This window comes from Carcharhinus amblyrhynchos, chromosome 10 (assembly GCF_965287045.1).
Source record: "Carcharhinus amblyrhynchos chromosome 10, sCarAmb.v2.hapA, whole genome shotgun sequence".
Taxonomy (NCBI): Eukaryota; Metazoa; Chordata; class Chondrichthyes; order Carcharhiniformes; family Carcharhinidae; genus Carcharhinus; species Carcharhinus amblyrhynchos.
The window spans coordinates 54,238,318-54,255,141 of record NC_137333.1 but is presented as its reverse complement, the minus strand read 5'-3'; the positions used below and the strand labels follow the sequence as shown (position 1 = coordinate 54,255,141).

Sequence of the window (16,824 nt, the reverse complement as noted above, 5' to 3'; positions counted from 1 at the left end):
TTGTTTGACATCCCATACTAGATGATCAAAAATTTCCAAACTATTGTAGAATTCAGGGAACAGCCCTTTAGAAAGGATGTTCAGGCATTGGAGAGGATATACAAAAGAATAATAAGAATGTTTCCAGCTTGAGAAAGTTCAGTTACACAGATACATCGGTAAAGCAAAAATTGTTCACCTTACAGAAGAGAAAGTTGAGAATGGATCACAGTGTTTAACATCAAGAAGGATCAGGACATAGTGGAAAGGGTGAAACTCTGGTCAAGACCCAGAGAATACCTATTAAAGGTGATTGGCAAAGAAAGGGCAACATTAGGAAAAACACTTTTTTATTGGTGGCAGATTCAAATGTGATATCCAAAAGGGAATTTGGTAATTATATGAAGCGGGAAAAAAAAAATTAATAGAGAGCGGGCCCTGACAGAACAGGATGATTGGCTTCCTTCTTGATGTAACCATTATGTCACTTTATTAAGAAGACCAAAGCTATTGGGGTAAATTTTACCGTCCTGCCCACCATGGGAATCGCTGCGGGCAGTGGTGGACTATGGCAAGGTTCGTTGACCTTGAGTGGGCTTTTCTGGTTTTGGAGCGAGCAAAGCTGAAAAATCCTGCCCAACGTCTTTGGTCCCCACCATAATCTCTATTTCCTGGCCACTAACTCCATCCCTCTTCCTGGTCATGTTTCAGGCTGAACCAAACTATTAATTACCTTGCAGTCCTATTTGATTCTGAGATGAGCATTATTTGCTCCATCACCATCTCCACCTATCTCCAGCATTCTACTCCTCTAATCATTTATCAGCTCAGCTGCTGCTAAAATTCCATTTCATCTCTTTGTAACATCTCGATTTGATGATTTCAATGCTCCACTGCCCTGCCTCCTACTTATCACCCTCTTGTAGTCTTTGGTTCATCCAGAACTCTGCTCTCATATTCTAACTCCAACGAACTTCACAAATCACCCTTCTGCTTATTGACATATATTGGTTTTGTTCAGCAGTGAATCAATTTTAAAACCCCAACACTTTTTTGCAAATCCCTCCAGGCCTTCAATGTTTCCCATTTATATAACCATCTCGAGCTCGCAAATCTTCTGAGATCTCTGCACACCTCCACTTCTGGCCTCTCAGTAACACTGATTTTAATCACTCCATTCCTGATAGCATGCTCTATTGTCAGGCCCTAAGATCAAAAATTCCCTTTGGAAGCCTCTCTATCTCACTTTCCTGTTTTGCAATGCTCCTTAAAACCTACCTTAAGATTTTGCTCGCCTCTTTATGTGACTTGGTGTCATATTTTGTTTGATACCACTCTCTTCATGCTAGAGTAAAGAATTTACAAATGCCAATGTGAGAAAACAGAAGATAGCAGCTAAAGAGAAAACTTGCGCACTCAATACTGTTACCATATTAGCACTTCTTAACAAAGTGCATGATAGTCCTGGAGTGAAGATCTAAAGTAGGTTAACCTAGAAAGAAGATTACATCGGACATTACAGATCTGCTATATATTTAGAGCAATTTCTGTTTAATTCAGATTTTAAGCATTCAAATTTTCTTTTTATTTCCTTGAATGTAATTGCCAACTAATTATCACTTTGAAAGGATAATGTTGTCAATATGTATCTTAAAAGACAGACCCAAGGAACAAAGTTTTTCAATCCTACAAATATAATTTTTTTTAAAAATCCACTTATTAGACTCTGAAGAACTCTGAAAACAAACTTGCAGTTACTGACTGAAAAACTATTTCCACCTTGAATAGATGGTTCATAGATTTCTCTTTCTTGAATCTTTTAATATCACTACAAAAGTAGAAATAATTCAGTGGGTGAAACATTGTAACAGGATTTTGTATCAAAGGGTGTCCACAGACTGCTGTATTCAGTAAACCAAATATGTTAATACATTGAATCATAGAATCCCTACAATGCAGAAGGAAGCCATTTGGCCCACCAAGCCTGCACTCCCAACAATCACACCCAGGCCCTATCCCATAACTCCACATATTTACCCTGCTAATTTACCCTGACACAAAGGAGGAATTTAGCATGGCTGATTTACCTAACCTGCACATCTTTGGAATGTGGAGCGTCCAGACGAAATCCACATAGACAGCCATCTAAGACTGGAACTAAACCCGGGTCCTTGGCACTGTGAGGCATTAGTGCTAACCACTGTGACACCGTGCTGCCGACATAAAGAAAATGAAAGATTTGCAAAAGCTGGAAACCTGAAACTGAAATAGAAAGTATGGGAAGTCTATTAGCATTTGCAGAGAAAAAGACAGGTTAGTTCTTTAAACAATCTTATAGAGCTGCCAAAATATAAAAAGGACTTTGGAATCATTCCCATTATATTTTGTTGCAATCACCAGAGAAGATTAGACCATAAGACATAAGAGCAGAAGTAGGCCATTCAGTCCATCGAGTCTGCTCTGCCATTCAATCATGGCTGATATTTTTCTCATCCCCATTCTCCTGCCTTTTCCCCATAATGCCTGATAAACACTATTGAATAATGTTTTCTTTAAAAACTGTAACAGTGGCAATTTTATTCTAATGGAGCCCAGTCATGAAGAAATTTGCTTCTTTGTCAGAGATCTTGAGTAAACTTTTAGTTTTTTTGAGTTACTATATTTTCACATCGCACATCAAACAAACAAAATGTAAATCTTTTTCTATATTTATGTCAAAATCCACTGTGAAAGAACGCATCACTGAACTTCTCAGCACATAAGTTAGTTTAAATTGTAAGTATAGTTCTGAGTTCCCTCTTCATCCTATTTATTCAGAAGGGAAATAGTATCTGTATTTGATGTGACTTGCAGCCAACTCTTTTATATGTTTTAAGTTGTAAAACTGCCTGTTAGAGGCAGTCTGATTTGAGAAATCAGATATTTTGCATTAAAGTTCCCTATGCAACAACATGAATGAGGAATACTTTGCATGATTAATGACACCAGTCATGGTATTATGGAAGCATAACATCACAGTATAATGCACATCTCTGTGGCAACCACTAAGTCCAATGTAATTTCAGATTGTGCACATAATACTGAATAAGGAGGGTCCTTACAGGAAATACAACATATTTCAGTTTTGGAGCTTTCACAACTGAGTGAGATATTTGTTAATTAAGATTTCATGTTTTGTGTTTGAGGACAGCTGTTCTTCTTCAATATTTCATCATAGTAAGTCTTCATTGAACTTGTCACATGATATTTTCAAATCACCATGTTGAGCTATTTCATGCAAATCTGTGAAGATCATTATGTTGCATTGCGTCCAAATGTCTATCTGACATGTTTTGGTCACTTGATAATCCCTGTCTATAACTGTCATTTATCTCCTGTAATCTTTACCAACCTGTTGAATGGTGTGCAGTTCTTCATCAGAATCATCTGCTTATATCTCTCCAGTGGCTATCTTTATAGGCTTATGTTGCTTCTTTCTAGCCACACAGTTGTGTGCAAAATGATTTTGCTTATTGCAGTTAAAGCGCGGTTTTCCCCATGAAGGGAATCTTTCCCAGCAGTGTGAGAAGTCTGATTAAATCAAAGCCTTTGGCTTTGATCTTCATGTCGTCATTGGCTACAGGTATAGTGCTGGAAGACTGGAGGATAGCAAATGTTGTCCCCTTGTTCAAGAAGGGGAGTAGAGACCATCCTGGGAATTATAGACCGGTGAGCCTTAGTTCTGTTGTGGGCAAAGTTTTGGAAAGAATTATAAGGGATAGGATTTATAATCATCTAGAGAGAAATAAATTGATTAGGGATAGTCAACACGGTTTTGTGAAGGGTAGGTTGTGCCTCACAAACCTTATGGAGTTTTTTGAAAAGGTGACCAAAGAAGTGGATAAGGGTAAGGCAGTTGACGTGGTGTATATGGATTTTAGCAAAGCGTTTAATAAGATTTCCCATGGTAGGCTACTGCAGAAAATGCAGATGCATGGGATTGAGGGCAATTTAGCAGTTTGGATCAGAAATTGGCTCGCTGATAGAAGACAGAGGGTGGTGGTTGATGGGAAATATTCAACCTGGAGTTCAGTTACAAGTGGTGTAACTCGGGGATCTGTTTTGGGGCCACTGCTGTTTGTCATTTTTATAAATGACCTAGATGAGGGTGTAGAAGGATGGGTTAGTAAATTTGCTGATGACACCAAAGTCGGAGGAGTTGTATACAGTGAGGATGGATGTTACAGTTTGCAGAGGGACATAGATAAGCTGCAGAGCTGGGCCGAGAGGTGGCAAATGGAGTTTAATGCGGAAAAGTGTGAGGTGATTCACTTTGGTAAGAGCAACAGGAGTACAGAATATAGGGCTAATGGAAGGACTCTTGGTAGTGACGACGAGCAGAGAGATCTCGGTGTACATGTGCATAGATCCCTGAAAGTTGGCACCCAGGTTGATAAGATTGTTAAGAAGGCGTACAGTGTGTTAGCTTTTATTGGTAGAGGGATTGAATTTTGGAGCCGTGAGGTCATGTTGCAACTGTAAAAACTCTGGTGCGGCTGCACTTGGAGTATTGCGTACAGTTCTGGTCGCCGCATTATAAGAAAGATGTGGAGGCATTGGAAAGGGTGCAGAGGAAGTTTACCAGGATGTTGCCTGGTATGGTGGGAAGGTCTTATGAGGAAAGGCTGAGGGACTTGAGGTTATTTTCGTTAGCGAGAATAAGGTTAAGAGGTGACCCAATTGAGGCATACAAGATGATCAGAGGGTTAGATAGGGTGGACAGTGAGAGCCTTTTTCCTTGGATGGTGATGGCTATCACGAGGGGACATAGCTTTAAATTAAGAGGTGGTAATTATAGGACAGATGTCAGAGGGAGGTTCTTTACTCAGAGGGTAGTAAGGGCGTGGAATGCCCTGCCTGCAGCAGTTGTGGACGCGCCAAATTTAAGGGCGTTCAAATGGTCGGTGGATAGGCATATGGATAACATTGGAATAGTTTAGGTTAGAGGGTCATTAGATTGGTTCCACTGGTCGGCGCAACATCGAGGGCCAAAGGGCCTGTACTGCGCTGTAATGTTCTACGTTCTATGATTATTCTTATCAGTAAGAAATCTCACAACACCAGGTTAAAGTCCAACAGGTTTATTTGGTAGTATTGTTTCCAGACAGGACTTCACATGGCAGCACAGAGTCGCTGAACAGAGACTGATAGCCAAGTTCCGCACACATGAGGTAAACGCCACTAACTTTCAGAGTGCTGCTCCTTTGTCAGGTGAGTGGGGAGTTCTGATCACAAACAGGGCATATAAAGGCACACACAGTTTACAGAATACTGATTAGAATGTGAGTCTTTACAGCTAATCAACTAATCAAGTCTTAAAGGTGCAGACAATGTGAGTGGAGTTAGCATTAAGCATAGGTTAAAGAGATGTGTATTGTCTCCAGACAGGACAGTAAGTGAGATGTTGCAAGCCCAGGCAAGTCATTGGCGAACACTTCAGCAGTCACGGGCATTCAGCCTCTGATCTTCGGGTAAATGTTCTTCAAGACGACTTTCATGACATACAACAGCGCAGAGTTACTGAGCAGAAACTGATAGCCAAGTTCCGCACACATGAGGACAGCCTCAACCGGGATCTTGGGTTCATGTCACAGTACTGTAACCCCCATGACTTGCTTGGGCTTGCAACATCTCACTCAATGTCCTGTCTGGAGACAATACACATCTCTTTAATCTATACTTAATGCTATCTCCACTCACATTGTCTGCGCCTTTAAGACTTTATTAGCTGATTAGCTGTAAAGACTCACATTCTAATCAGTATTCTGTAAACTGTGTGTACCTTTATATGCCCTGTTTGTGATCAGAACTCCCCAGTCACCTGTCAAAGGAGCAGCTAGTGGCGTTTACTACCAAATAAACCTGTTGGACCTTAACCTGGTGTCGTGAGACTTCTTATTGTGTTTACCCCAGTCCAACGCCGGCATCTCCACATTATTCTTATCGGTTCAAGTTTGTTAATTAAGTCTGTTGTAATTATATAGTTTTTTCATTGTAAGTGAAAAACAACTGCCAATTTTGCCACATATTACATTTCATGTCTACTGGAGCTGGGACTGAAAAATTGTCTGCTGCCATTGTATTAACTCAGTATTTTTCTTGTAGACTTCTTTTAAGTTTCCTTTTGTGTTTGCTTTTCCTTTGTTCTTTTGCAGTAGCTTTCTGTAGATTTCACATTTTCTGTGTGCCTTTCTGAACTGTGTCTTCTCTGCAGCCCATTCTAGAGTTCAAAACTCTCTTTCACCCCCACTTCTGATCACCATGTTTCATGTTTAAGGGCAGCTGTGCTTCTCCAGTGTTTCATCATAGTAAGTTTTTGTTGAATGATCTGTAGATATCTGCTTACAGATAGCCTGCCTCATAGTATTCACATGATTATGGAAAGCTAGATGTGACATCAGACTGATTACATTTTGAAATCCAAAAATTATTAAGGGATATGGAGTAAACATGGGTAAATGAAACTGAACTGCATGGGTAAATGAAACTGAAATGGATAAAAAACTGGTTGAACAGTAGGAATCAATGACAATTTGTTAGGTGATGATGTAGAAGTGGAGAGTGTGTGTTGAGTGAAATGAACCTCAATAACTTCTAATTTACATTAAAGTATTGGATTCAAAAGGTTACTGATAGACAATAGAGTCAGAGTTATGGGGTGGTGGTTTGTGGGGAGACGAGTGCTGACAGCAAAATGGAGTTGAAACCAAAAACCAGATCAGCCGTGACCTTATTGAATGGCAGAACAGGCTCAAGGGGATGAATGATCTACTCATGCCCCTAAGTCCTATGTTCCTAATGCAAATTTGCAGATAATGCCAAACAAGGGAAATTTGAAACTAATAAGCAGAGAATGATATACAAAATTAGATAAAATGTGCAGGCAGAACAGTGCAGAAACTTCAATGCTGTGCTGGGGAAATGCTGCATTGGCAGAAGTGCTGCATCTTTCCAATGAGATAGTAAACTCAGGCCTAGCTACCCATTCAGGTAGATGTAAAAGATTCCAAGCACAATTTGAAGAACAGGGAGCTCCTCTGATGTCCAAGTCAACATTCCTCCTTTGACCAATGTTACCCAACATAAATCAATCATTTAATTTGCCAGAACAGTGATTAGACTTCAAAGTACTTAATTGCCTGTAAAGAATTCCGAGATGTTCTCATATCATGAAAGACACTATAGAAATGCAAGACTTTGTTTTATTCTTACTTGTGAGATTTTACTGTTTGTAAATTGTCTGTTATAGGGTGCCTTCATTACAACAATTACTGCAATTAATTAATTGTGACAGCTTTGGAACATGTTAAAGTTCTGTACAAATGCTCTATAAACTCTTTTTGACTCAAGTTGTTTTATATCAATTGAAACAAGGGTTAAGTATTAATTGAATATCTATTTACAATATTTTATTCAACTGTTCATGTCTGTTACATTTCTGGAGTCTCTATGTGACTGGAGTTGAAACAACAGCAAATAATTACATCTCCTTAGTCTAACATCAAAAATATAAATAATTAAACAATGAATCAACACACAGTGAATAGAAGTGGTAAGGCTAAATATATGTATAGATAAATGGTTTGATATAATGTTCCAGAAACTGCAAGGTGTTTTGACATGACATAAATAAATCATGAAAACCTGAGAATAATTGTAACTCAAAATAGAATAGTTTTCATGTGTCACATGAAAACGTGTCACAGTAACAAATTAAAGTGTGTACATGTTGTAGGGAACTCCCCACCATTCTTAACTGAGATATTTGGAGCAACTGCCCCCAGAGCTCATTGTGAATTTTATGTTCCGACTGAATATCATACACTGGAAATGATGATGAAATAATGAATGTTAAGATGTAAGCAATCAAACAGTGACTATTGATTCTCTGCTTTCATTTCTCTCTACCAATTTCAAGTGGGTTTTCACTGGCACACATATATATCTTTTCCTTAATTGTTCGTGCAATGAACAAACCATAATAAACAACTATCCGAATGGCATCAAAAATCTCTTAACGGAACAGTAATATATTTTTAAAAATCAAAATACTGAAGCTGAGCCAAAGAAAGAAATATTAGGTGAGGTGAGCAAGAGTTGATTGCAGAAGTGGGTTGTAAGAAAATTTGTCAAGGGGGAGAAGAGGTGGAGAGATGGAGAAGTTTAGGAAATAGAATTGCAGAGCTTGAAGTGAGTGTATTTCTTTACAGATAACAAGGGGATGGATATTACTACTCACTGCAGAACTTTTCTATCCTTGGCAAGAGTACAATGAGGGCAGGAGCCTGAAAAAAGTATTCAGGGAAGAGTGGGAACAGAAGGACCATATCTCAGAGATCATCAGCAACCTATGGCAGCATCAGTGGAACGGAACAGAGTTAACGTTTCAGGTCTGTTACTTATAAAAGATCACAGACCTCAGATGTTAACTCTGTTTCGCTCATCGCCATAGCGTGCCTGAGCATTTCCAGCATTTATTAGGATTTGGAGAAAGGATTCTGGAGAGAGCAGGCACATGGAGAAAACCCAAGGGGTGCAGAAGGTGAGAAGTGCTGTGGGAGCAGAGTGTTCTGGAGTGTAGCTTACATTTCAGTATGTTTGATGAAGTCTTTCGTAGGTTAACTTTATTAATGACTAGAACTATGTATAAATATACAGTAGCTAGGAGCTGACACTGTGTAAGGGTCACGTAACCTATTGCATCACTGTATGGGGTGGTATTGTACTCAATCTGTATGTGCCAGGCCCTTATACTACACAGAGCATGGAGGAAACTGGAACCCAGGGATAGCAACAGGACAAAGATAGCAGGAGCCTGGAGAGAACAGGAGCACAAGAAATGAAAGAAAGCAGGGAACCTGAGAGAGCAGGCATACAGAAATAGCAAGAGCATTGGAAAAGAACCAGGAGTGTGGGGAAGCAATGCTCAAAGAGGCACGAGTGAAGCAGGTGGAGTGTGTGAGCCTGAGGGGAGGGGAGCAGGGCATGCCTCCGCCCACAGTTCATTTGCTTTCACTTGACCATGGTGCTTCTGTCAGTTGCCTACCTGTAATGCTGGCCCTGTGTCACAGACACTTGGAAGAAGCCCTGACACCCCAGTTTGAAAATCACAGATTTAAACGTAAGATTAAGAAGTTTAAAGTGGAGGTTTAAAGTCAATGAACAAGAGGTGATGTGTGATATGACTTGGTGCAAGATAGATACGATGAGCATAGGATTGGACATGCTGAAGTTCACATAGGATGGAGGGCAGGAGGTAGGCCGCAAGGGCACTGAAACAGTTGAGTATGGAAATGACAAGTGCACATTGAAGATTTCAGCAGCAGATTATCAAAGGTAGGGGCGGAGGTGGATGACTTTACAGAGGTACCTTGAGCATCACAATTATCCAAACTACAATGAGAAATGTTGAATTTGTGTATCACCTTAGCTGCAGTAATGCCAATGATAGAATTTTCAATTGAGTGCTCAATCATGGCTTTATTTCTTATATTTGCGAGTTTGGGAGATACTAACTAATAAAAGAGGATGATGGTGATTATGTTTTTTAGAATTTTTCTTTAGTTGACCTGCTTTAAAGGTTGGGAACTAATTTCTGGCAAAAAAAATACTTTCACCAAAATGTTCCATTCCCGGCATTTTTCTTTTTTTATTCATTCTTGAGATAATACCCTGAGAAGGTGGTGATAGGTATTCTCTTGAAATGTTGAAATCCATGTGGTGAAGGCCCACCTAAAATATTGTTAGCTGAGGAGTTTGATCCAATGACAATAAAGAAATGGCAATATGTACAAAAGTTAGGAAGATATATTACTTGGAGGAGAACCTATACGTAACAGTATGCTCTGCTATCCTTTTTTGCTAGGTGGTGGAAAGTGTGGGTTTGGTAGGCAATGCTGAAGAAGTCATTGTGAATTGCTGTAGTGCATCCTGAGAATAGTTACACACTAGAGAAGATACACCTGCATTAGAGGGAGTAGCTGATAATGCCAGTGAATGAAGTACAAATCAAATGGAATGCTTTGCCCAGAATGGTGTTGACCTTCCTGAGTGTTTTGTAGATGCATCCATCCAGATAAACAGAGAGCAATTTATCATACTTCTGACTTGTGCTTTATACATAGTAAAAAGGCCTTGCAGAGTAAAGAGGTGAGCCACTTGCTGCAAAAACCTCTGGTCTGCTCTAGGCCAACACATTTTTGTGACTGATTTAGTTGAGTTTAGTCAATGGCAATGCCCAACATGTAGATGGTATGGGACTCAGTGATGATAATGCCACAGGGCAGTGAGTAGGCTAGTTACTGTTGGAAATGGTGAATGACTGGTCCCTGTGCGGTACGGTGTTAGTTGCTTTTTCTCATGCCAGGCCTGGAAGTTGTCCAGATCTTGATGCTTGAGGGCATGGACTGCTTCATAATCTGAGAAATTGTGAATAAAGCTGAACAATGATATCACTGACTTGAACAATTTATTTTGCATTGTCAAATAGATGATAAAAATATAAATGTCTACTTTTACATAGAAAACATTATCAAACCTTTACTGTGTGATATGTCCTTGTAGTAATGCTCAAACGTTTAGATGCTGATAGTAATTTAGAAACTCATACACAAGCACAAATGATTAACGGATCTTTTGATGAAATCAGTTTTAAAATAAAGATAAGTTTGATCTCTTTACCAGGCTCCTTGCCCAAAAAATTAGCTGAGTCCAAAATGTCAATTCCTGCATCTCCAAGTTCCTTCATTCAGCAAAACAGACATAAAACTAGTCACACAGCTCTCTATCACCATGCTGCTCAGAATAACCAGTTCCTCTATGAACTCAAAAATCATAGCCCAGAATATTTGGGGTGGCATTGTGGTTATCACTGCTACCTCACAGCGTCAGGGACCCAAGTTCCATTCCGAGCATGGGTCACTGTGGAGTCATTCTCCCCGTCTCTGGATGGGTTTCTTCCGGGTTCTCCAGTTTCCTTCCACAGTCCAAAGATGGGCACATTAGGTGAATTAGCCATGCTGAATTTCCCCGTAATGTCAGGGGGACTAGATAGAGTGAATGCGTGGGGTTGTGGGGATATGGCCTGGGTAGGATTTTGGTCGGTGTGGACTCAATGGACTGAATGGCCTCCTTCTGCACTGTAGGATTCTATAACCTCCTATTCTTTCCAAACATCAGTCAAAACATACACTTGACTCAAGGATATCTGACCCATGAATTGTTGCATATTCATCCTGCAGGGATTAGACACTACAATAGCTGATCCACCTTTAATTCTGGCACCTTACAGATCATCTACCCTACCTATTCACTGGAGAGGTCCTATTAGTAATTAGACTGAACTTTGTGGGTCCAGTGTGGATCTTGATGGCAGCACTAGAAGTGGATGCTGTTGCCATGTAAATGAAATGTAGCTAGCAGACCACAAGCACATGGCTGCTAGCCAATTAACATCCTGGGGCTGGGGACCCAGCCAATGGTGGAATAGAGGTTGGTCGTGTGATATCAATTTCAGTGTAACCTGACTGAAGCAGGTTCAGGTATCCTTTTCATAAGGCTGCCAAGCCCTGCATTCTGTGCTGTCTTGATGATTCTGACTGCTGAAATACCAGTCCTGTGGAAGTCTTTGTAAACAGTGTGCATGCCTCCATCTCTTTGGCTGAGGGCAACATTCCTTAGGGGACCTATCAAGCTCAGTTGAGGCATACTAGGAGTAGTCTATGAGGCTGAAATAAACAAGTGGAGGGAAAACACCAGGTGGCCCTACTGTTTAGCTATGTTTTTCTGTATGTTCTCCTTCAGGATACTAGGGAAAGGTGATAGATCCCTTCCCAAGGAGCAGCAAGTAGAGATCCTTCCACCTGACCAAACAAAGCTGGGCAGAAATTGTACAGAATGTCAGCATATTTGTGAACATGTCCCAATCTTGGGTACTGTGGCGCATGGGTCAATTACTTCCTTTGCTCCACCAAGTGAGTCCTCCATACTGTTGTTCTTTTTGGAGTTTACATGAACAACATGCAATAGTGTACTACATGGGGTGGGGGGAAGGGCGAGAACCAACCAGATGCTGGCAAGTTGGTGTGCCAGCAACAGACCCTTTCTAATCCATGTTAACAATCTGCAACATAGTCTTTGTTCACCCCACCATGTTCCTTGGGGTGAACACGTGAAGGAAGCGTTCAAAAACCCTTGTTTTGAGAAATGCCTTCATGCATTGATGCCTTTTGAGTACTTTTGTTTGGTATAGTCATGTTATCTTTGGTAAAACAAAGGAGTGAGACAGAGGCTATTTTATCCATCACATGATACATGGTGTCAAGCGTGTACAGCTGAAATTGAGTGCATTCTGATTGTTGCTAGGTGAATCAGTGTGGCTTTGAGTATTCCAGTGCCAGCTCCTATAGAAATGAAGGCAGATTTGAGAATGAATTGGAAATTCTTCTGGTCTCAATACAGGACTACGAAATTGTGACAGAGTTAACAAGAAACCTGAACAAATAAGAGTAGTAAGTCTGTCATCAGTGCTTGGGAAAGAGTGCTACAAGTTGCATTTCACCCAAGATCTCACTAAGGAGCAGAAAAGCCAGACTGGTGAAATTTTGGAGGCCTTGAAACCCACTTTGAACCCTCTACTATGACTAATGTTATTGATGAATACCATGTGTTCAATATAAAAAAGAGGAAAATATTGATCTGTATGTGACTGTGTTGAGATATCTAGCCAAAGCTTGTGAATTTGGGCAACTGGAGGATGACCTCATCAGAGGTAGGCATGCCTCGGATCAAGAGAAACCACAATGAGAGCATATCTTCTGAGAGAAAAGAAACTTGCTCTCAAGAAAGCTATTGCCATCTGAAGAAATTCTGAAGCAATTAATCATCAGCTGGGCAGTGTTAATGGATCATGTGGTGGTACAGTGGTTAGCACTTCTATGTCACAGCAATTTTGATTCTGGCCTTGGGTGACTGTGAAATTTGCATGTTCTCCCCATGTCTGCATGGGTTTCCTCTAGGGTCTCCGATTTCCTCCCACAGTTCAAAGATGTGCAGGTTAGATGGACGGGCCAAGCTAAATTCCTCTGTGTCCAAAGATGTGCAGTTTAGGTAGATAAGCTATGCTAAATGTACTGGGTTATGATAAGGCAGGGTAGGATGTTTTTTTGGAGGGTCAGTGCAGACTCGATGGGCTGAACGACCTCTTTCTGCGCTGTAGGGATTCAATGATTCTAGTAGGAGAACTGATGAGGCTTTGCATTATACTAAGCGGCAGTTAAGGCCTTCTAATCACAGAATAACAGAGAAAATAAAGAGCTATTTATAAGAGAGCCGGCCAAACGTTCAAGGCCAGAGGCCTGATTTGTTTATTGCAAAAGACACCACACAAAAGGCAACATGGCCAAAATGAGGAAAGAAGTGTTCTAACTGCAAGAGGCTGAATCACTGTTTGCGTGCAAATGTTTTGCTGGAAAGAAGAAAAGCAAACATATAAAGATAGTTGCTGGAGAAATTGATTCTGTTAAATCACCCGAGAACGTGTTGGCACTGTCAAGCCTCAGGGGTAATAATCATTTGTGACTACTGAAAATGATGACTGCACAAGAAGAGCATAAAATTAATATGAAGTGTCAGAATGACACTGGGTGCTATGTGCAACATCATGAACTTTGCAGGCCTGAGTGAAGTTGATCAAAATGGTGATCCATAAATGAAGCTGTTGAAGGTAAAGTTGAGGCTCTATGATAGAAAAATGCTCATCCAAAGGGCAAACTCAGCTGACAGCACAATGCAATGAGAGGAAAGAAGATAGTAGACACTAAGCACAATCCAGTAATCTCAACTGAAACAAGTCAAAAACTTGGACGGAGAACTCTCCATACACCTGATGAGGTTTGCAATGTTTTGCATGGTACCAAGCCATTGACTGCTGAACACATCCAGGTCCTAGGATTTCTTCCTGGTAAATATCATATTGAAGTAGATGTGAGTGTGAGACCCACTTCAGCACCTTTAAGGAGAGTTCCAACCGTGAGTTCTGAGGTACTCTGTCATTAATGATGAAGTCACCCTGCAATGTGAAGCCAGTGAGACAGGATTTGGAGCAACCCTTATGCAGCAAGGATGACCAGTTTTATTTGTATCCGCAGCATTAATGCAAACTGAATGATGCTGTGCACGGGTTGAGAAAGAGTGCCAGGCTATTGTCTGTGCCCGTGAGCATTTTAATCAGTATCTGTTTGGAAGAGTTTTTCCACAAACCTCTTCAAAGAATCTCTCTCAAGCCAATTCTATTTGCTCAGACTGCATGGATGTTACTTTGTTTGCAGAGATATCATTTGGAAGTGAAGTATAAGCAGGGGAAGCAGATGTACATCACTGACATGCTGCCAAGAGCTGCAGTCCCTTTGACAGAAGTTGTTGATGCTGGTACAGAGTGTGAAAATCCTCCAGATTCAATGAGAAGTAACAGCACATTATGCTCTAGAAGTCATCAACCCAGCAGAGTCATTGAATGTAACAGACAAACGTCTTGTTCAGATCAAACAAACTACATCAGAGTTGCAATTCTCAAAGTGCTACAGGAAATAGTGATAACAGGATAAGCTGAAACCATCAATGACACACCTCCTGTTATAAGGGAGTACTGGCATACAGAGATGAAGTGATTACCCAAGAAGGCAATTACCCAAGAACCTAATGATTCTGATTACTTTCATCACTTTATCCTCCGTTGGTGTGACAACATGAAGACCCTGTTTGGGCCCCCATCAGGCATTCAGTATGTGCCCAACTCTCCTACAAGAACAAAAGTAAGTGAGGTAAGGCATTGCTATGCTCTAGCATCGCCCATGGCAGCTGCTTCTATTCATTGGAGGATTTGTGTATCAATGATGACATCTTCAGTAGCATGATGAGTCATTCAGTGGGTCAATAAGTTATTCATAACACACAGCTCTCCCATGTTCAGGAGAAGCATGCAGCTTGAGGCTCTTCAGTTAGTGTACCTGCTGTAGGCAATGGTTACTGTTTCTACATAGTAGGCCTGGCATAGTGGTTAGCACTGTTGCCTCACAGCACCAGGGCCTGAGTTTATTCTGGCCTTCGGTGACTGTGTGTGTGGAGTATGCAGTATTTGTCTGCATGGATTTCCTTCCACAGTCCTAAGATGTGCAGGTTAAGTCATGCTAAATTGTCCCTTAGTGTTCCAAGATATGTAGGTTTGGGGGATTAACCATGGTAAATGCAGAGATCATGGGGATAGGGCAGGGGAGTGGGCTTGGGTGAGATGCTCTGTAAGAGAGTCGCTACAGACTCGATGGGCCAATGCATTGTAGGGATTCTATGATTTTACTATTGGAGACATGTCAAAAGCTGAGTAACGACATGAACACTGGTTTTAAAACAGTGAAGGCATATTGCCCTTCACAAAATTGCCTCCCATTTATTTAAGTGCACATCATAAAATGTTTGTTATTTATCCTTTCTAGGATTGTCATCTTTTGTCCAGTTCATAAGTGGACTGTTACAGAACAAAGGATGGATCATATTGTGACTTCTAAGGTGTGCATTACTGATGAATAAAATTTATTGCACATTTTAATAATTAATGTTTCAATATCATGAAACCCAAAAGCAAAGGATTGGACTTTAGTTTGAAAGTTTATTTTTGGGAGTTTACTTTCTGACTTCATGTTTCCAGCCACACAAATCATAATTATCAATAGGCATTGCTCATAATTTTGTTCTATTCTTTTGAGGGAAACAATATACAGCAGACGTTTACATATTCTTTACACATGTTCCTGTGGGCAACATTCTCAGTAGGAGAGTGATTAACATCAGGTATCCAATTTATGTTTTAGAAATTTACAGGCTGATCTTCAAAAAATGAACTGTTTGTTTCATAAAAACAGAGATAGCAGCCCTGGCCTTTTCCTTGAAGATATCACTTGGTGTGCTGCCTGCTTATCAAAGGTTACTCTAAGCATCTTCAAGAGTACATTTCAAGGTCTAAAGTCTGCTGGGGTATAAATGTTGTGACCTTTAGATCTTACAATTAGTAATCTATAACCAGGAATACTCTGGTTAGAAATATTAGGGGTTTTATTGATAATTTAAATGCTTTTAGATACCTAGACTGATGCCATTGTATAGTTTGTTCTAGTTGACAAATTAAGAAATCCATTTATTTTTTGCTGTAATCCAAAGGTTTTACATCTCACTTTGGTTATCTTCCAAATCCACTGATCAGTTAAGTAACTACACACATCACCCAACCTGTGATAATCAGTTATTATATAACTACTGTGGAAAGGTAGTATCGAAAGGCTCACGACTACCTTCTCAAGGCAACTAGAGAAAGGCAATAAATGCTGTCCTTGCTAGCAATCAGCAGTTTAAGTATTTTTAAAAAATGATGGTTTAAAACTACGATCAAAAGAGTTAACAAGGCGCAACGGTTGACTATATAAACACTAAAGGATAAGAAACAGAGATGCTATTATTAGACTATTGGCTCAATTATTGCCCTGTCAGGAACAGCAGACTCAATACTTGTTCGTTTTTTTAAAAAGCAAAAACGGTGTAGGTTAAGTTGCTCTACTGAACTAGTATAGTCCCTTGGTTCCAGGTACCAGTCAGTCAGTCAAAATAACCTGCAATAATGCTGTTAGCCACTTGCAATCCATCCTAATATGCAGAGAATGGTTATGCAAAATATATATACAGTTATCATTGAATCCCTACAGTGCAGAAAGATGCCATTTGGTCCATCAGGCCTACGCTGACAACAATCCCACTCAGGCC

The 16,824-nt window shown here is 40.3% G+C and overlaps 1 protein-coding gene across 1 annotated transcript in view; it reads right to left on the bottom strand.

The window, feature by feature from the left end:
- The window catches only part of rab30 (RAB30, member RAS oncogene family), a 144,902-nt gene that overhangs the window by 100,121 nt on the left and 27,957 nt on the right, over nucleotides 1-16,824 (bottom strand). The gene's annotated exons all lie outside the window — the stretch shown is intronic.